General features: G+C 42.8%; 1 protein-coding gene across 3 annotated transcripts in view; it reads right to left on the bottom strand.

The window, feature by feature from the left end:
• Nucleotides 1-22,467, bottom strand: part of NAV2 (neuron navigator 2) — a 235,825-nt gene that overhangs the window by 168,691 nt on the left and 44,667 nt on the right. The gene's annotated exons all lie outside the window — the stretch shown is intronic.

Raw genomic sequence — 22,467 nt, 5'->3', positions numbered from 1 at the left:
ACCCAATAACCCTTTAAATATCTTAAATATACCAATTCTAACAAATTCCATCTCACAGGTTAAATAGGCCCATTAAGTTGATTTTAATCTCTCATGCAAACTTCTAGCTGTGGGATTTACTTTAAAACATATTATCTGAAAACTAAGCAAAGCAGTCAAAATCCCTCCTCAATTTGCATTAAGTACTGCTCACCACATGCTAGTACAACTTCTGCAAGATATCAGAAAACTTGTAAAATCTTTTCATGCTAGGTTATGAAAAAGAAGGTAAAACACTTGATTAGGAATTTCTGCTTATGAATTAAATGACATTTCTTGTTCTTTGTATAGGACAACATTTAGAGGAAGACTTTTCTTATACGATCTATTTGTATTCCAAAGAAATAAAGTAAAACCAACAAAATATCAGGATTAGTGGAAGATGTCATATTTGCTCATGGCAGAGGGGCTGGAACCAGATGATCCTTTTCACTCTGAGGGTGACGGAGCCCTGGAACAGGCTGCCCAGGGAGGCTGTGGAGTCTCCTTCTCTGGAGATATTCAAGACCCACCTGGACAAGGTGCTGTGCAGCCTGCTGTAGGCGACCCTGCTTTGGCAGGTGGTTGGACTAGATGACCCACAGAGGTCCCTTCCAACCCTGAACATTCTGTGATGGTGTGATTCTGTGATCGTTAAGGTCCCTTCCAACCCTTACCATTCTATAATTCCATGATTTTATGAAATACCAGATAATAACCAGATAATACCTTGATAAATACTAAGATTCACCCCTGCTCTCAGGAGTGTGCAGCATATTTGAAATACAGTTATCCCAGTTCAGCAGGAGTATAGTCCATGCGCTTTCCAGAGCACGACCCATGCCAGCCCTCCGTAGTTCCTAAACCACCACGTACTGGGGAGGTTTTTTGTTGTTGCTTTTTAAATTCAAGCACTGCGGTGGTGACCAACGCCTCACGCGAGCGGCTGAGCCACAGACCTGCAGAGAAATGCTACGCACTCCGAGCTAATGCTCTCTGAGCTATGCAGCCCCCCGTATCATTGCATATCAGCGCAGATCCTTTACATTACTGACTACTATCACCAAGCATTGCCATGGCTACTAATTTCAGAAACATCTTCAGCATTGCATTGAAAACGCAAGGTTTATGTCCTCCATCACAGGAGTCAAAAGCCAACTCCCAAGTCTGAGTCAAGTATTTCCTACATGGGACAGCAATCTGGAAATAATACAAGGACTGTAATTTCACACTCCTCTTGCACTTGCTGATTCAATGTTAATGCCATAAAATGAAGAACAGATACTCTAAGTGGAGTTATTATGGTTATAAAGTCTTCACTTTTTTTTTTTTTTAACCTGTAAAACACTGCTGGTAGCAGCAACGAACAAATCGCTCAAAATCTGAAACATATGTCCATATTTCTACCATTTATCCTCTACTTCCACCTTCAGAGCAGTGGGATGTGCATTTGCTCTGCCAACAGGGTCGTGGACTTGACCAGAAAAACCCGCTGGAACACCTCCATGAAAAAACACAGAGCTGAAAAACATCTCTATGAAAAACATCCCAACAAAAATAAAAGCAGAGTACACGAGCAATTTCCTTAGCTGACCAAAAAAAGGAAAGGGAAAATAAAACCCCACACTTTGCACAAACCAGACATTGTGCAGCCTCGTTTTCCAAGGAAACATTTTCCATAACAGGAAGATATTTTTAAAGATCCAATGACTTGAAGAGGTGAAGTCAATCCTAGTTCCTTGTTCTGCCACACGGCTCCAGCTTGCTTATCTACAAGCAAAGACATATCGGGACACAGGCTGAAAGCTACTCGCTCCACAAGCACACATCCACATATCCCCCTCCACCCTTACTGCGACTGAGCTGACAAGCCACTTGCCAAACATGAGAGCTAAGTTTCTTTTAATGGGAGGGCTGTGATGAATGTCCTAGTTAATCACAGAAGGACTTTCAGTAAATATATGGTTATATTTTGACACATCAGTTCCAGTTCGGATCATTTCCACGATGTCGAATCAAAGAAACGCTCGGATCAGCCCTAGAGCTAAGACAGCACAGGAACAGACCCCTCTTGGCAGAGCCTGAAATTACAGCATTAGCAAGACCTTGAGAGCTAGTTAGGGTTGATTTTTAAGTCAAATAACAGCGTAGGAACGCATGGCTGGCATTGCAAAACTGCTATTTCGCAGCTGTTTCCTGCTGCCCTAATTCCTGCTGCATCCAGGAACCCCAGACCTTGTATTCATACCCTGGAAATCAACGCAACTGCACCAAAGAAATCCCTGACTCCCTTAAATATCCTCCTGGAAAAGGAGACAACTCGAAACACCCCCAAATACCTGCTGTCCGATTCCCTGCCTCCAAGAACACGTAAGGAAACTCCCTCTGTTGGCAAATTATTCTTGTAACTCCTGCTTCGTGTGCTGAAGTCAGTGTCTGGGTTTGGTATCTGAACTGCAAGCCGAGCTTTTCTGCTCACTACAAAATGTTCCATTAAATGCATCAATAATGCACACCAGTACAGAGAAAATGCTTGTTTCTGGGGTATTTCGGGGTGTGGAAAATCATTTCATTCAACTAGTTGATTAGGAGAGCCTTTTGCCAGAAAACACAGATATAATAAATCTGTGCTTCTCTTAAACACTTTCTTACACCACATTATTTTGCAATATGCATAACACGCAAAGAATTGTTTTTAAACTGACTGGGCTGTATGTTTACGAGCTCTGAAGCATTCTTATGGCTGGAGTATTATCCAGGCTTATTGTACTAGCTCTTCATGCTCACAGCTCATTTTTATGGCATATATTAAGCTCATTATGGAAACTTTCCAGGATGTTTTCAAAACCTGTTTGTTGCAAGTCTTTGTAATGTACTGCACAAACACGATTCCTAATGTTTCTTTTCCTTTTCCATACAAACAAGTGAAAAAAATATAAGTGTACAATGGCTGCTATTTCTAGACACATGAAAAAATGATTCAAAGCACATAGTGTTTTCAAATGTTCAAAACCAGGCAAATAATTGGGAAAACAATAATAAAAGAACGAGGAAAACCCTGCTGAGAAACTTTCCATTCATATATGCCCATCTCCACACGAGTTTTGAGTGTTCCTCAGGTATTTCCAGCAAACTGGTTACAAAGCCACATGTTTGAACACTCACATGAAAACTACCTGTACAGTCGTCTAATTCAAAAATACAAAATCTTGCGATATGAAATATTTGACCCACTACAACCAACCAGGTACTGCCTTATTATACAAACCCGCTTGGGCTTTTAAAACTTCTTAGTATTTCACACAGTATGAAAAGCATTGGAGACAGCTTCATTATCTTAGTTATCAAAACCCAGCAAACAACGTGATTTGGGTGTTATCACCATAAGCAGGTCTTTGTGCCGGAGACCACTCAGGGTAATGTTTAACCCGGGTCTAAGTGCTGGCTTTTTTTTAAAGGTGGACTCAGCTGTTTGGTAGTTTTTTTCCTCCTTAGGAATCCAATTATCTGGAAACAACTGAAAAACAAATGTGAAACATTTTTCTTCTCTCCCCCCTCCCTTCAATCCATCAGGTTTGAAAATTAAGAGTGCTATAGGTAAATATTGATTTTGGAAATACTCAGTACATTATGAGTCATAGCTAAAACACTATTGCACAAAGTAGCAAGGTTTTGACCAAAAACCCCAAATTCTAAAACATTTGAAAGCTATCTGTAAAGAAAAAGTCCCGAAGATCCATAAGTCTTCGATCAGTGAGAAGACTGCATTTTGCAATTTCGTGCGGTTTCTTCCCCCTCCGCGTTCCTTTACATTATACCTGCTTGCTTAAAGCATGTTTCAGATGAGAGAGAGGGGTCTGCAGGGCAGAGAAGTCTTGGTTTCCAGCCAGGAGACCTCTATGCCTTCTCGCCACTTCAAGTCTCGAGTAAGATTTCTGACCATAGTAGGAGACTACACCTATCGCGCCCAGAGCACACCTCAGACCCCCTGCACCACGCTTCAATACTGAATCTGCAGAAAAGATGCCATTTGCAGAACAGGTTGTTACTTTGGGACCACACCAACATGCACTTGGGGAGGGCTGGGAAACATACTGACCTGTAAAAAAAAAAAAAAAAAAAAAAAATCCCCAACGCTTCTGTCCACTTAACAGTCATTCTTACAGTCTTTTCAGCCGTGGAAAAATCAACCAAAAAGCCAAATAAACTCCAGCTTGCCTAGCTAGCCATAACAGTCTGAAGTTGGCATCTCAAACCACAGCATTCCCTTCTGCAGATACCATTTTGGAGGCAATAGGCCGATACCTGGGTGCTCAGACACGCTCACAGGCAGGTTCCTCTTGATCAGCTGGGATGCAGGGCCAAACCCAGCATCCATAGGATCATATTCCTCTGGTCCCATCGTCAGTCGAATCCAGGGAACACAGTGTGAATAAAGCCATGAGAGCAATGACTCCAGGAAGACCCTTTAGAGATCATAAGAGACCCACTATATCCATGGAGCTGCAATTAGATTAAGGTGCCAGGTAGTATCACGTACTCCAAGGTCTCCTTTAAATGGAATTCAGTCCCAAATGGGAACCCAAGAACTACCCAATGTTTTTTTTTGCCTCCCCATTGATATTCTGAAATACGCTCATTATGGCAGGAAAAGGGTTCACACAAAACTACTTGAAAAGAATTTCCCAATTTTATGCAAGTAAGCAGAAAATGTGCCTGAACCTCTCCCTTATTACTCACTTCCACAAAAAATCTAATTAGAATAAATGCCCAAGTACATTTTCAAACCTTTCTTTCCCCTCCCTCACCATCTCAGTTCCCAACTAATCAGACTCCGATTGTTTTCTTCCAAGAATTATCATGAATCAGGATCTCATGAATTTGGTAACAGCTGAAGAGTTATCTTTTTGACATCACGTAGCATAATTGGAGCGGAGCAAGGCTCTTCTCATGATTGAACAGAACAGCAGGGTTAGTCACGCAGATGAACTCCCTCAGAACACCCGTGACAACGCAATGCCTGTGTTGCTGCTGACCAAACCACACAGCCTGCTAAAGTTCACAGGGAAGAAAAAAAAACAACAAACAACCCCAAAACCTAAAAATAGACACAAGATATTGAGATGATCCCAATGGGACCGCCTGCAGTTGTTACAATGCTATACAGGGGGAGGGAAGCCCATCACCCCCTCCTTGCTGCCCAGCGTAACAGGGTTTAACACACGCAGAGTCATGAAATCACAGCGTTTGGTACCGGTACTTGCAGACTCGTGCTGATCCATGCTACATCCCAATACAATGATCTCATTCATAGATACCACACTGCAAAGCCCAGAGGTAAAGCGCTAAAGCCAAAGGCTTAGCTGAAAAACTCCGCCCTCGGAAGCATCTCTGGCCCCAAGGGAGCACCCGAGGTTAACAGCTATTTTGAAGGAGCATAGAGATTATGGCCCTGACAATAACATGACTGATATTTTGCTGAGTTACTGGCAAAAGGACAACTAAGCAGCACATGGTAAACAAAAAAACCACCCCAAAACCCAAAAGAAGTCTAACAGCATTTGTCACAGACTTTTTATCAAAGATTTCTTACAATTTGTGGCCTTCCTTGCCCCCACGAGCTTCTTAAATCCCATAGTCTGTGTCCGTACATCTGTACCACGACACAAACCCCACGAAAAAGACAGTACTGGCTCTTCTAGAATGAGTAACGCTTTGTGCTGCTATCCAAATTAATATTTGGGGGTTTTCCCCCCAATGTAAGCTCTTGCAAGAGGAAAAAAGCTGGAAAAGCAGGGTACAGAACACCATCTCATGCATGCTTGTATTTCTCCATATTAAATAAAAGGTATTAGTGGGCTTTGAGGAAAGAGCTCTGTCTGCTCCCTTTCTTTAAGAATACCGCTAAAGCTATACAGAGAGCAGAATAGGAAGCAAAAATAAAAATCCACTGCCCTTAGGGATGCCCATGAGACCCCAGCGATGCCCAGCTCAGAGGGAGACGTGGACATAAGCAAATGGTTAAGTTGGCATGGACACATCAGCCTTAGGCTCCATCTGTCTCCTCTCTGCTCGGAGACACTGGAACCCCCCTGAAAGTCAGGACGGAGACACTGGAACCCCCCTGAAAGTCAGGACAGGAGCCTGGGGACGTGTTTACTCTGTCCTACCAGCACCGTGGCACCACTGCTAGCAAAAACGGAGGAAACCACCAGAAACTCCAAGTCGGAGGTGATGATGGGCTGGATTGCAGGTGGACCTCTTCTGATAGGCAGGTGAGACGGTAAAATCACAGCATCACAGAATGTTCAGGGTTGGAAGGGACCTCTGTGGGTCATCTAGTCCAACCCCCCTGCCAAAGCAGGGTCACACAGAGCAGGCTGCACAGGACCGCATCCAGGCAGGTCTTGAATATCTCCAGAGAAGGAGACTCCACAACCTCCCTGGGCAGCCTGTTCCAGGGCTCCGTCACCCTCAGAGGGAAGAAGTTCTTCCTCATGTTCAGACGGAACTTCCTCTGCTTAAGTTTGTGCCCATTGCCCCTTGGCCTGTCGCTGGGCACCACTGAAAAGAGTCTGACCCCATCCTCCTGACACCCACACTTAAAATATAATAAGCATAAGGTCCCCTCTCAGCCTTCTCCAGGCTAAACAAGCCCAGCTCCCTCAGCCTTTCCTCATAGGAGAGATGCTCCAGTCTCCTCATCATCCTCGCAGCCCTCCGCTGGACTCTCTCCCGTAGCTCTTCATCTTTCTTAAAGTGGGGAGCCCAGAACTGGACACAGTACTCCAGATGGGGCCTCACGAGGGCTGAGTAGAGGGGGAGGAGAACCTCCCTCGACCTGCTGGCTACACTCCTCTTGATGTACCCCAAGATCCCACCGGCCTTCTTGGCAGCCAGGGCACACTGCTGGCTCATGGTTAACCTGTTATCCACTAGCACTCCCAGGTCCCTCTCCACAGATCTGCTCTCCAGCAGGTCAGCCCCAGCCTGTACTGATGCATGGGGTTGTTCCTCCTCAGGTGCAGGATCCTGCACTTGCCCGTGTTGCATTTCATCAGGTGATCAAATGACCTTCCTAAAAGGAATGCACACATTTGCAATTCCCTAAAAATAGTTGTCCCAATAATTAGGATCTACTATGATGCCAGTAAAATGCTATCAATTATCTAAAGTGCTGGAACTTGCCAGTTATTGTCAACTACTGGGAATGGGAATGTAGCTGTAACAAACAGAGGTCTTGGTTCCTGCTTCTCTGGGGAGACAGAGGTAACTCCGCTTCTTTTTTTCATTTATTAAGTGGAACGAAACTAAATGATTTATTCTACTCACACGTGCAAGTGTTTGTTGGAACAGCTTTAAGTTATTACTCAGTCGGTGGGAGGTATTCTGCTGAATATTACATTTTACTGGACACTTACATACATTAACTGCACTTTGGAAGCTAAATAAAGAAAAGGGTAATTCAAACAAACACCACCGGGACTATATTTCTCTCTCTTTAAAGCCTTATTCCCGACTGGGGAGAGCTATTCTCATGCATATGACTACCATTCAAAAGCAACGGGCTGACTCACAGCACGCAGAGCCAAGGCCAAGCACGCGTGTAAATTTTAGCACGCTCACAAGCCTTTCCAGTAAGAGAGCCTCCGACTGTCCACGCTTCAGAGCAGGCACTGCTGCCTCCGAGTCTGTGTAAAGCAAATCTTTGGTGGATGCTAAACAAGTCACACGCTTTAAATTGCCTAGCTGGCACCTTACTCTTACCCTACTGAATGTTTTACTACATTTAATACAAAAGAGGAGAAAAAAGTTGTTTTCTTCCCCCTCCCCCCCAATTGCACAGTTTCTGAACCCCATTACTGACAGGCATCACGTGTACAGAGGGATAAATATTTTATACCAAAGCAACATTTTTCTATGTGCCAGCTAGAAAGTGAAGCAAGGCCGACAACCGCTCTGGCATCCGGCAAGCTCTGCGCTCAATGCTCCCATCAGACACATTCCCCATATCCAAATCCCCTTCAAGCGGGAACCACGCACTGAGCCAAGCAGGTGGCCACCCTCTTCTTCCCCCTTGCAAAACGTTTTCAGTCCTGAATAGAAATGAGATTACTTGCACACCTGCATCAATTCCTTTGCATATCCCAAAGCAGAATAGCGTTTAGTGTGCTGAGCTGAGCAGCAAAGCCCATTCCAAGTCATATCTGGCCACAGTCAATCAACTGATTTGATTTCACGCCAGCAAAATATCGCTGACCTCAGGAAACAAGAGAAGCAAATGAACCATTTTTTTCAGCGCTTTCTAAAAAGTCACCTAAAAGCACACACCAAATTATTTCCAAATATCACAGTTCTCATCCACAAAATAAACCTATTTACATCTACTATCACACACAAATAGCAACAGAAAAGGGCTTATCTGAAAAGGTGACACATTTCTACTCTGACGAGGAGCCACCGAAAATCTTAAGAAGCTGCAAGCTGCGGAAAAGGGGGGGGGGGGGGTGGGGAACAGAAATCAAACCCAAATAATCACTACTGAAGCTGAGGTTAGTTACTGTTCAACAGCACCGCTGCCACCATCAAGGAGCCAAGAGCCGCTTACTGCTTTATACTGGTCACAGGAAAGTTTACTTCTCCCACGAGCAGGGACCTGGAAGGTCGTGCTGCTTATTGGCATATTTAACACGAACGTACGCTGCTCCAGCCCAGCTTGCTCTTCCTTCTCGAGGCACCCACAGCTAAATGACGATACGTATGCTGGCATGTGAAGCTTGGACGGTTAATTTTAGCTGAAGTCACGCATGCACAGCGCTCAGGTTTCTTACGCTGTCACATTTTACAACTCCCACTCCTCCTCTGCAGCTCTTCCCTCACGCCCCCACTGCTCCCTTCTCATACTCCTGTCTCTAACACAGAGTTTCAGTGTTTGACATCAATGTCAAACAGGATCGATATATTTTATACACACACTCTTCAATAATGAAGCTATTCACGGCAAGCATCAAGTCTGGCAGGTCTTTTGTGTCAGGCACTGTAGGCGTTAAAAGACAATTACTACAAAATTGTTGCCATTTTTTGTTTGTTGTTTTGTTGCTGTTGGTTTGTTTTTTGGTTTTGTGTGTATTTGGGTTTTTTTTCCCACAATCAGAAGACTTTCTACCCACTGTAAAGACAGCCCCCCTTCATCTAAATGCTCCCAATATCCACAGAGATTTATGGTCTGAAGAGAAATCCAAAACTGTGCATGCCACAAAAATCCAGAAATATCCTTTTTTTGAAATTTGGAGTATTGACAATATCAATCACGCATTTGCAGGTTGTATCCATCACAAATGCAAGTTAAAAAGCATCAGGCTGAATTCGTCCTCAAGCAGACACCTGCACAACCTGCCTGTCTTCCTGAGCAGAGCCTGGTACAGGCGGCAAGGGCTGCCTGCCTGCTGGTGGGACCCCACCACATGCAAGTCACCCCAAATCCCACGTTCTGCCCACACTGCTGAGATTCCTTCAAAACACAGAGAATTGACCCGTGCTTTGCTTGAATCTTTTTATATTTAAAAAAAACCCCAAAAACCTACATTGCAAACATTGACAAGGGGAGAAGTGATGACTGCTTCACCTCCCCTCTTGCCAAGCTGAAGGACAGATGTCTGACATTTTAACTGTTTATTTTTCAAAAGGCGCGCTTCTGCCAGAGTAGAACCTATACGGGTCTTTTCAGTGAAAAGTAAATAACTTGGTAGCCACACTGTCTCCACACCAGCTCTCGCCTCCAGCAAAGCCCACTCGCTGCCGGCCGAGGTGTGTGTTTGTTTTGGGGAGGCGGGGGACGAACAGGGCTTTGGCAGAGTTTGGAGAGAAGATAACGCACCGTGACTATCAAAGCCATGAAGCAGCTGCTTCACCTACACAGCCCTGGCTGCTGCACCTCTGGCGTGCCCAGGCATCACAGAATCATAGAATCATTAAGGCTGGAAAAGATGTCTAAGATCTTCCAGTTCAAACGTCAACCCAACACCACTATGCCTGCTAAACCATGTCCCGAAGCGCCACATCCACACGTCTTTTGAACCCCTCCAAGGCTGGGGACTCCACCACTCCCCTGGGCAGCCTGTTCCAATGCCCGACCGCTCTTTCAGTAAAGAAATTCTTCCTAATACCCAATCTAAACCTCCCCTGATGCAACTTGAGGCCACTGCCTCAAAAATATGGAAAGCTTCACGAATTTGCATGTCAACAGAAAAAAATGGAATGCTCGACTGTGCTAGGAGCAGCAACTCTGCTAAAGCAAAGGCAGGCACCAATGAGTGGGAGAAGGGGGGAGGTTTGCACTTGTTCCCCCCTAAAAACCCTGACCCTTAAGGAAGGGAGAGATCAATGTCAGGCAGCTACAGGCTTAAATATAGCTTTCTGCTACAAGCGTCCAGCACTCAACGCGGGCAGTTCCCAAAACCCAATGTAATTTTGGCACACTTGGCCTGTGACGACAAAGAAGTCTTCTGAACTTCTCCAATTGAGACAGACTCTTCTCTATTTGGGAAAGGTGTACCAGACTGTTCCAAACAGCTGCTGTAATTCCATCGGTATTTTTCACCTGGGGTCACAAATTTGTACGGCTTCAGTATCATCTCCTCTGGGCAGATGGCCACGAGCAGGATCAAAACAGCCGAACGATCACTGCGGTATTGGACTCTGAGAAAGAAAGGGTAAGGAAAACACTCCAAGAGACAACAACAATCTGAAGAGGTCTGGAAACAAAACCTGACTTGCCACGTAGCATCTTAATGCACAAACTCATTCCTCTATTCAATTTTTTCCTTGATTGCTTAGAAGATTAATTCACCGAAACAGCTTTCACAGTTTTGAGGCAGCTCCAAACAAAAGTAAAATTGGTCTCAAAGGCACATGACTCTCAAACATTTCAGCTTCTAGTGATGTGCGAAGATGGAAGTTATCTGATCCAAACAGCGAGGCCAGAAACATTACAAAGGCTTTTCTTAATTTTTAACAAAAGCAATTTGCCGTGGGGATTAAGGAATTACAGAAATTGGCCTTGGTCTCACCCGAGAGACCAAATACTAGCCCTCTTCCAGCCAACAAGAACAAGACAGCATTATTTTTCGGGTCTGCTTAGTGCTCGATTGAAAAAAATCAAGTCTTTAAAACCAAGGGCTGGGTAGGTTCAGCCCATACCAACACTCTGAAGTCACCAGCAAACTATCCTCCGCTCCCGTGAATGGGATGTCTAATGCCACTCAAAAAGCAATGAATCATCTGCACTGCCTTTCTCACTCTGTAAAATGTAATTTAGTTCAGTGTCCAACATTTTTCATGACAGGCAATGCTTCTGAAGTTGCCAAAAGCTGGCGAGAGGTAGTGTTAACACTTGGAAGGACATCAAGCAAGAAGTTACCAAGACACAGATGAAAAATCAGTGCGTTACCACGGCCAACAACCTATTCATCGTTTCATCTGCCAAGCAAGATGAATGCAAAATCTGGGGACAGGAGGAACAAGAGGAGGAAACGACTCTAGGAAGCACTTGACCACACGCTTGCTTCAAGCATGTACTCAAGTCTTGATTACTTAGCACACATTAACTCTTCTGAACAGAATGATGTACTGTAGTTGGTTGTTGGAGAATTGCATTGTAATTCCATCGTTTCTAAAGATTATTGGCGGCAAGAGTAAGAATGAGAAAGGGCCAATGATCTTTCTAAAAACTTTTTGTATATTCCAACCACACTTCTATTTCTATTGCCCCTCCTGCTCTTGGGCACTGTCAGAAGTGGGACAGTTGGCTAGACAAATCCTAGGTGTGACCTACTTTTTAAGATCTATTTTTATTTTAAGCTGCATTTCTAAGATAGTGAAAAATACTTTGCGACAGCTGAGCATTCATTTGTGTGGCAAAGACTCGATCCCAAAGCTGCAGAAAAAGACTAAGAATCTCAGCAGGGTTCAGCATCCCAGTCAGAGCCAGATTATCACCAGAGCTCAACTTCCACGTAGCCATCAAAATAAAGAGACACATTTTCAGACATTTCTCCAAAACCTCAAACAGCACATTTCCAGCACTTTAAAATCTGACCTTCACTTTTCGATGAGGAAGAGGGAAAAAGGAATATATACAGGTATATATTTGCATCGATGGACAGATGGGGGGGACGCATAGCCCACACAGGTGTCAAGGCCGAAATGTTTTGCTAATGAGATCTTGAGATAAAACTCTTGCCTTTGAAAATACTAACAACCGTTTATCTACAGGTGGCAGCATTTATGGTTTAGTTCTGTTATTTACTATTTTGCTGCACATCCTAGAAATCAGGCAAAAAGCTTTCTGCACACCCAGGGATCACCAGGGTTTTGCCACATTTTACACAAAAGAATAAGGTGTTCTTCATAAATTGTTCCTGCTAAGCAGTTACCAAATCATACAAGTTGCTTGGTTTTTTTCCAAAACAAAAAAAATAAAGTGCTGAATTAATTTCCACAAACATAACCAACCTAATCTAATCACCTTGCAGTTGGCCATCTGCTTCACAGATACGAATCTATCTGAAGCTTCTACTGACCGGTAACTTTCGAAATTAAATTGCCTGTGATGACCCTGCTTTCAGCTTAGCTCCTCCTGCTCCCATTGAAAGGGTTTGGAGTGTCTTCTGTGCAATGATCTATATGCCAATTATATAGTTAGAAGAGAACTGGTAAGGGTTAAAGCCGCGCTTTTGGCACCAGCTCAAACTCCAAAGCGCAGAGGAGGGCAGCGTCCCCATCTATAACACAGATTAAGAGAATACAGGAAAAAGAAGTTCTGAAACTCAGATTACAGCAAAAACAACTTAGTTCCCCCTTCTCCACTATGGTCTGTGTCATAAAAAGAGACCTTTTCAGACAGATGTATTCATATATTTATGAAGAATTTAAGAAACATCCCTCCTAACAGGAAACAGCTAGCCTCTGTAAGTAATTAGAGTTTATGGCTATATAACAGGATGAGTATTTCTATCCCTAAAGGCCATTTACAGACATGCTGGCCAGGACCCCAGTTACCAATTCACTGCGTTTGGGGTGAAGAACGATCCTCTGCATGATAAGAGGAAAATTCTGCTCCTTCATTCCCCGCTGACCTTAGGCACTGCTGGGGAAGGAGGGAGGGGGGAGGCTCGCTTCCATCCCAGCCAGCCAGCACGGGCGCTGCTGGAGGCAGGGTGCTGGACTCCTGCACTCAGTAGACCATCGGCCTCATCTGCACTGGCAGATCCTACGCTCCTAATTAGACAGGTTCACCGAAGTGGCACCAGCCTATGCTTTCATTGATCTGGCGATTAAAATCAGTGCTGCAGGGTTTTGCTAACATTTCTGATACCCAACCTCTAACATGGCCTTCTACAACAGAAAAAAAAAATCTCCAGTAAATTAAAATCTATTGCAGGCTAGTGATGAATAATTTAAAACAATATTTTACGGTTGATGAAGAAATGAAAGTACAGGCACAATTCCCACAAGCAGAGGAGGTTCAGGGATCTCTTGAGCGCTTCCTTGCATCGCTAGCGGCCACTTAAAGGCCTTCTGCACCTTCCTGAAAAAATCATTCAAGCAAAGGAAATAAATTTCTGCACCGCTCCGGAAGCTTTATTCAGAAATATATATAGAACAGTCCTCTAATGGTACTGTCACGAGGCAGATCAATGGCAGATTTCATCTATTTCCAGCACAAGGGGTTTTTACATAAAGATAAGTAATGGGAATTGCTAAGTCTTGAACAGCATCACCTTCTAGGCTCAGGCTTTATGATTTTAGTTCCTTACGACCTCTGCTGATACACACCTTTTCAAAACGTGGGTGGCTGAAATTCTTCTATTATTATTAACACTATTCTAACAATTCTATGGCAGCAAGCAGCTTGAGTAAAAAGTCCTGCAAGCTCTGGCAAATTCCGGAAGCACAGCAGGACGGCAGCGGACTCTGCTCACAGGGGCCTCCAGCACTCCAGGTCCTGGGGAGTTTCTGCACACCTACCTAATCCCCTTCTTGGGGTGAGATCCTGCGTTTAGTCTCCCACAGCAAGTCCTGCTTCTGCCCCAACACCTACACCTAGGAAAGTGTTACTCCAGCAAACTCATGTTCTTAAAATTAGCTGAGTAACAGGTTTAATGAGAAGAAAAATAATAAGGAATTTACAGGGAATAAACCCCTGTAATCCATTACAGTCATTTTACTGGGGTCCATAGTTAGTAAACATTTGACGTTAAAAAAAAACAAAACAACAAACTTTGCAAACTCTTCATTTTCCTTCAGACAAGAACATTCGCTTTGGTTCTTGCTATAGATGTGCTCAAATTTTCACCAGAGCCTGTAGGTGAAAGCACATCTACGTATGAAACCGAGTAAGGTTTAAAGTAACATCAGACCAGAATACTGGCTTAGCTGCAGATAAAATCAGAGCAATTTACCGGTCATCCTCTGGGAGGACAGAGCCTACGGGCATAGAAACAAGGCTTCTGGACAGCAGCAAAATCAGTTCTGCTTTTTTGCCTGAAGCAAGGGTTGGAGGAATGCAGAACAAAAAGCATGCTGCTAATTAAAAAAAAAAAAAAAAAGGCATATGCATACATATAACCTAAAATCTTAATTCAGAAGTTAACTAGAGAGATACCAAGATTAGGAGGGGGAAATAAAAAAAAGAGCTATCAGGACTGGTTGTCTATTTTCCTGTCCAAACATGACTGATAGTTATAGAATTACTTTCTCCAGTTCTTGGTCAACTACAGTTCGATCTGCATAACCTTCAAGCTTTAGAAATAAGCCAAAAAAAAAAAAAAAAAGAGAAACAAGGAGTTGCAATAGCTGTTGTAGCGCAACGTGGAGATTTTAGCTTAGAAGCCACTTTTTTTGAAAAAGGCAGGCTGAGAGCAGTGTCTAAAACTTGGAATTGTAGCAAATGAATTAAACCAGGCAGATAGCCGAGTCGTGAATGAAATGTACAATTACTATTCAAACAACCTAAAAGAAAAGGGCAGGTTATTGTCAGGGGTTTTTTGGTTTGGTTTTGTTGTGGTTTTTTTTGTTTGTTGGTTTTAAAACCCGTGACAATTCTAGGGCAGATCTCCCCAGTCCTATCATTTTTACAGCGTTGTGTTTAACACCTTTGGCAACGCTTTTGTTGCGAGTTTTGTTTGTGCAGTCTCTTAATCACCGGGATGCTACGGCTGAGCCATGTTCATCCCTGCAAACAACCTCGCAGGTATCTCCTCCAGGATTTCTCCTGAATCACCGCCGTTGGATTCTCCAAGAGCAAGACTGCTCGGCATCAGATTTTGACTGGTGATTGTGTTTACCACTGTACCACGTACGGCAGCCTCAGCAAAACGACAAACATCTCAGAGAAGGTAAGCTGGTGACACCCGGTGAGAGTCAGAAGGATCAATCCAGGCAGCTGACAATTGGTGCGTGGTTCTGGGCCAGCTCCATCGCAGCTCCGGCATGGACATCATTTTAAGGACCTCACAGAGGTGAGTGACACTTATGGAGATGCATTAAAGGAGCACACGCTTGTCCCCATCAGAGCCATTCTGACACAAAGACCAATAAAGAAAAAAATTCCTACTGAACTGTATAAGAGCTGACAAAGGCAGCAGCTGCTCTGCTCCACAGGGCAAATTTCTATTTAGAGCAGAAGTTGGGAAAAATGGATCCTTGCAGAAATTAGTTTCAGTTCATCCACTCTGGCCCCAAAGTTATGTAGGAGACCCAAAGATTCCAGAAGAAACTAAGGAAATCAGAGCACAATCTCATTTTCAAAACACGAGAAGCATCTAAATTCAACAGCATTCTCACCAATTTCTATTATATGCCCTGAAAAATACATTGGCCAATTTTTTTTTTTAAAGTTACGTTGTAAGGACTCTTCACACCACGAGGTCATCATGAAGTGACCATGGCCATGGGGAAAAAAATTTTTAAAAAATCAGATTTCAGTATGAAAGCCACTCAAAACTCATGAGCATCTTATCAGCTTTAGTGATAATTCCATTTAAGATATGAAGCAGCAAATCAATACATGTTTCATGTGAAGTGCTCTCAAAATTTCATGAAACCGCCAACCTTTCAGTTTAATGTCCTAACACCAGGAGCAGCTGAAGCGCAACTTCAAGCTCACGAGATGTTCTAGAACCCTGGTGAAACTGTTGTCTTCTACAGGCTGACCAGGAAAATCAGCCCCTGCCATTCCCATTTAAAAGGTACACTCAACAGCTCATTTGCCGTGGTGATGACCGTGCCAAATGCTACCCCTGAAGGACTATTTTATTGCACTTCAGTATGTTCACGTTTCAGTCTATAGACATGTGCAGAAGAGTCATGCCGAGATAGTTCGGAAGAGCAAGCAGAAAGAGCAGAAGCTAACATTTCCCGATGCACACAGTAAGGAATACTGGTCAGCTGGTACAGCAGTGCCTACAGAAGAAACAGATCTCTCTACTGTGGTTGTAAAGGCACTGGTCAGAAGTTCCCAGAAGTTTGGAAGGATGGATGAATGTTTGGGCATACGGCATAAGTCCTCAAACCTCATTTTAGTACTGCATAAGGCAAAAAATTGACTACTGCTACAACACAGTTGACCTAAGAAATAATTATTGAACGTGAACTATCTTAGGCAGTAACTGGTAAGAAATGGGACTACTTTAAAATCAAGCAATATTGAGATTGTAGCCAGAAAATAAAAACATCCAGGAGTGCACGTGGTATAAAACACAGCATGGAACAAAGCTGATGCTTGGTGTCCTAAATGGTAATTAACTGCTCCCCAGCAACTCATTAGCTAGCGGAGCCAAGCCACAGTCTGAAGCAGAAGTTGTTAGCGCTCGCCTGCCGTACAGGGGGCAAAGTCTGTGCAGTTCTCAATGCTGACAAGCCCAGTGTTCTGCAAACCAATAAAGCAGAAAATTAGCAATACAATTGTGAATTAAACTTTTACGTATGATATAATTGCATTTAGCACATCTGTTTCTGTATTGCTATGTTATCAATTTTTCCTTTCTTAGTGTAACTACTAGTAGATAGCACATTAAAGCATTCTGACAATCTCTGAGTTAGCCTTTGCAGCGTTTTTAGCACTCATGTCTACTTCGTATGGTTCTTTACACTTTATAAACTACGACGTGATGACGCTAAGTACAGCATAAGTATAAGGGAGGGCTTTGCAAATGTTTCAGGGACACCTGCTTCACGCTGCTAACATTTTATTTTCCCAACCCTCTGCAGATGCTTGTCTCAAAAAGCAAATAACCCAAAGATCAGATTAGCAGACTGACATTTCCACGGGCACAGCTAAGACTGGCAGGCCTGATAACAGTCCTTACTAGCCCTGGGACCAGCCTCCACCCCCACAGAAGGATTAAACACAATTAGCATCAGTTGTGTCTAACCAGTAAAGCAGATGTCTAACAAAGTAATAAACCTATAATTTTTACGTGGGGTTAAAAATTTCCCTCTTCTTTCTAGTATTTAGCAAAGGATCCATGGGCCCTGAAAAGCACTTCATATTGCTTTATGCTGCCTGGAGACTCCCTTCTTCTCTAATCAGTCAATTCATCAGCAATCACTTGTCAGCAAAAAAACCACACAACAACAAAGCCTGTTGAGCAAATGTCAGAGAACATTAAATTAACCAGTCGAAGATCAGCAATGAACAGCTGACACCAAACTGAACCCAGCACATGGCCCCATTCACATTATTGTTAAACAGACATAGCCAATCCTCCAACTGCTCCATCTTCAAAATGACATTAAAGGATCTTTATTTTATAAAACTAAAAATTTGTTTACGAATTAATAGTAAGCCTAATATTAAGTACCAACAAAAAAAATAAGCTATGGCTCTTATGCGTTTGGATTCAAGATGCTGTTTTACCTCTGAGTACAAACTAAAAATATTAAGCATTTTCTCTTTAGCTCAAAGTGACCTTGAATACATTTCTACATGCTTCTATTTGTGCACAAGATGTATAGTCTTACAGGAAGGCCTCCCAAGCACCCACTCCAATCTGTGTTAAATCTCCTGCTTGCTTTGTAGAGTCAGGTTGGTTCCCTCAATGAGAAAATACCTTCTGTTTACAGGGGTACAGTGTTATCCGCTCATTAATTCCAGTCTTCAAAATAGATTATTTGTATACGTGTCTAATGAACAAAGATTGAAGGCAATATCTTCAACAGATCTCCTAACCTTGAAGTGGCCATTGTTCCTCACCTGAAGAGCTAGAGTTCAAAAGCAGCAAATGGCTGAGAGCCACAGCACACACCTTGCCCGTACACCTTGGAGAGCCCAAGGGAAGATGAGATCTCCGGTGCAAGATAACAACAACTCTCCCGAGATCCCACCACTCTCGTGTGAACGTTAGCTGGGCTTACAGTACAGGTGGGTCCCAAAATGACTAAATGACGCCAGGCTTAAAAGCATCTCTAAGCTTGCTTCTTCCAAATCAAAAGTTTCAGATTGTCCCATCAATACCCATGTCAACATACACCTCCCTCAAGGGCACAAGCATTTTTCAGCCTTGCCGTGGACCTCAGTGGAAACAGGACTGGGCCCAGCAACTGATGACTCCAGAGCAGAAAAATCAAGTACCATGCAATACCAATGCATTAAAGAAACCAAGAAGCCTCATGGCTTTCTCTCCTGGCAGCAAAGGCCATTCAGTGCTGTAGCTGTTAATCGGTTAACGAGAGGTTATCTGGGGACAGAGAGATACAGTTGCATGTTGATGTGGGGGCAGGGTACCTCATTACATACGTTCATTCTCTCTCAACAGAGCAAAAATCCAACCAAGCAATATTTTCAATATTTTAAACATAAGTTGTTGAAGTGACAGGAGAAGAACCTGAGACTAAGGTGCCCAGAATGGAGGGTCTATTTCCTCTTCTTATTCCTTGAAAATAAAGTTTTCAGCCCTGAGTAAATCTCCTCACTTCTCTATACGCCTGTCACCCCTCCCACTGCTTGTCTGTCTTATTTCGATAGTACTTCTTAGACATATTTATACCACACGCCTCCGGGACAACAGCTGCCACTTGGTGTTTCAGTAGCACCTCATACAAGACAGTTGCAATCTCAGTAAATAAATCTAGGCAATCTCAAGATTTAAATAATGTTTTTCAAAAGGTCAAAAATTTACCTCCTAAACCCACACTTAGTCATGAAAATAAAGTGTTTTTACAGAAGGGCGGAACAGACTAGTTCTTCCCCAGACATCTCACTCTTAGAAGGCCTGGTCTCCTATATCGCGGATCCTCTCCTAATGCAAGTTTTCCACTAGAACATCTTAAACCAAAATCAAACAACAAAGATTTCTACCTTCTAAATTCTAACACGTGTATCGCAGAGCTCAGGAGAACAGGGTAAGACCCTGCGTGGTTTCGGAAGCCTCTGCCAGAACCCACCCAGACTTTGCGTAATTCTTTGAAAGCGCTCATCTTTTCTTATACCCCGTGTTGAATTCAGTCGTAGTCTAATTCGGAGCACAGATTATTTATGTGCACTTTGGGTGTTAAAAAGAGACTTCTAAAGATTTTTTTTTTATTATTTTTTTAATGAACAGAAACAGCCCTTAAAAAGAGTTTGGCAGATCTCTGAACAGCTGCCATGCGAAGCACAGAGCAGAAATCCAACTTGCTTTATAATGCCCAATATTTCACAGCTCACTGGCAAACACACGACAACGTCGGCATGATGGTATAAGATGCTACAACAACCATACTCACCCAACTAGCTGAAATCAGATACTCTGGAGTGCTCTTGAAGTTCTCCAGTACTTCCTTTAAAATGATACTGATATTAAAAAGATACACAAGTACTTCTCAGTTCAGAAGCCTCTTTGAAGTACAATGCCCTTCCGCACCAAAATTATCTCCCCTCCTTCACCTTCACAGTAATCACCCTGAAGAAGTATTTAACAGAAGCTATATAGGGTCATTTTCCTTGGACAGGAAGATTAGGATCATTATAATGACATCCAGTAACTGCCCAGATAATCTACAAGGAATTCATGATTGTAAAATAAAACTGTGCACATTTCAAAATGAAAAAGCGGATCCATTATGACAATAAACAAGCATATCGAAAGTGAATGGTGAATATCTGAAGTAAATACTTCTCAGACAGAAAGTATCTGAGCAGTCACAGCCTCACCATAATGATCCTCATTTGTGACCCAACTACCTGCTAATAAAAAATGCAAGTACTGGTTGGCTGAGAGACTCAACGCTTACTCACATGTAACATTTTTATGAAATTAAGGCATATTAAAGACCTTGTATAATGCCTTCGTAAGACTTCACCTGAAAAATCTCGTGCAGTTCTCATCACCCGTGTTCAAGGAGCACAAATTCAAATTAGAAAAGATACAGAAAAGGACTTGGGAAATTAAGAAGCTGTCTTGTGAAAGAAAACTCTAAGCATTTGGTTTATTGCAGCTTCACAGCGTAAGATCATCTTTGCCCGGGAACTTGAGGGAAGAGGAGCAGAACAGCCAACACAGGCTGGCAAAAACCTCCTAAATGTGTATGTCCAAGCAGAGGAGGCTGGAGGAGAAATTTGGAGCAGCCTTCCACAGAGAGTTAGCACAAAACCACGTCATTGAGAAGAAAATAAAAAAAAAAAAATAAGGGTTTTAGAACGGTGTATATAATTTTGAATCTTCCCTCAGTGTCCTGTGAGGAACAGAAGTAAATAAACTAAAGTTACACTCCCAAAAGGCAGCCTGTACCAGACCAGCAATGTTTTTTGAAGGACAGTCGATCTCAAATCCCTTTCCAGTCTGTTTATTGCCATAATCATAGAACCGAAGTAAATGAGGTCCAAATCTCTGCACCTGAATTCTGAATTAAGGCAGACAAACAGATTAATCTGGAACATTTCAGAAAGCCTAAACCAAGCAACATATAGCACCTACATACATTTTTAGATTTGCACTTCTGAAGCTCCCTAAATATTTTTTCACTGACTTCTGCACTGAAATGTGACACATACAGCTAGTAACAAAACAATTATAATACAATATGTACTTACATTGAGATATAAATTGAGTACACACATTAAAGTATTTACATGTTATTAAAAATGTTTTCTAGCTTCTTTCATTTCTGTAATGACGTCAAGTTCTTACTTAAAGAACTCTGCTTAATACAATTGTAGATATTTAATATTTTTATAATATTTAAATATCTATGCATTGCATAGAACAAATACACACTGAGGTGGGCTGACCCTGGCCAGCAGCTAAGCACATGGGTTGCTATGAAGAATGTTACCTCTATCCCAGCCAGTCCCAGTACACACACACACTCCAGTTACCGCATCCAGAGCTCCTGGAGTTAAAGAGGAACCCAGGCTGGAAAGTACCTGTCTCCAGCAGTTTACCTAACTATAGGATACACCTGCCCTCACAGATCGATCAAAGTCTCTCCTAAGAGCTACGCTGAAGTCTACCTCTCTGGAAGGGAGCCTGTTCCAGTACCTGCCCGCGGTGATTAGAAACGCTCTGCTGCGCTTGGTGTCTGTACAGAGACTACTCATACACCCCCATTACCCTTGTTTTCCTGGTTATGAGTGTCAGGGAAACAGATTTTTCTTTCTCTTGGTCAGCCCAACAGCGCTCGTTTCCTTTGAGCTGATCCTTCATGAACGATACCACAACTGTGTACAATATTCTGTACGAGGTTTCTCCTACTTTCTGATAGCTTCACTGCATTCATGCTTCCCTATCTCTACCAAAAGTACTTTTCCTGATGCCTTTTAGGAACAAATCTGCCTTTTTCCCAGTCTTATGATGCTGCAGTTCACAGTTGTTTTGTCGTTCCTTGACTGATCCTCCTCAGAAAAAAGATGCACGTGTCCTTTTACCACACTGTACGCTCACAGGCTTCTACATCAAAAGAACATTTCCTTAACGGTGATTAAATAGAAGGGTGAGAAATGTATGATTAGATGCAATAGCACCTTTCAGAAAAATCCTGACCTATGAAGCACAGAACCGTACTTTGCTCTTTAATCTTCGCAGAGTGCCAGCGACTAAGCCTTCGATCTAGAGATCTCTCAGCTGGCTGAGTTTCCAAACTTTTCAGCTTGGAAAAGCTCTGTAATAGGCTGTGATCCGATTCCAACATCAAGTCAATTATCAGCTGCAAGATAATGCTATGGCGATTCAAATAAACTGCTTATAAGTCTAATATAGACACTAATATAGACAGCAAAAGCTTAGGGAACTGCAGTGATTCTCTCCCTCACTTAATGAAAAGTACAGCTAAGTCAGCTAGCAAAAATAGGTCTATCAAACCACAACTTTCCAAACCTCTTATCTGTTGCAGTTTTTAAGTTAAGCACTTGAAAATCTCCTCCAGAATGAAGTGTTTCTTCCAAATAAGTATGTTTTCTTTGCTGTATGC

The sequence above is a fragment of the Opisthocomus hoazin genome, chromosome 7 (assembly GCF_030867145.1).
Source record: "Opisthocomus hoazin isolate bOpiHoa1 chromosome 7, bOpiHoa1.hap1, whole genome shotgun sequence".
NCBI lineage: Eukaryota > Metazoa > Chordata > Aves > Opisthocomiformes > Opisthocomidae > Opisthocomus > Opisthocomus hoazin.
The sequence above is the reverse complement of the archived record's forward strand: the minus strand, read 5'-3'. Positions and strand labels throughout refer to the sequence as shown.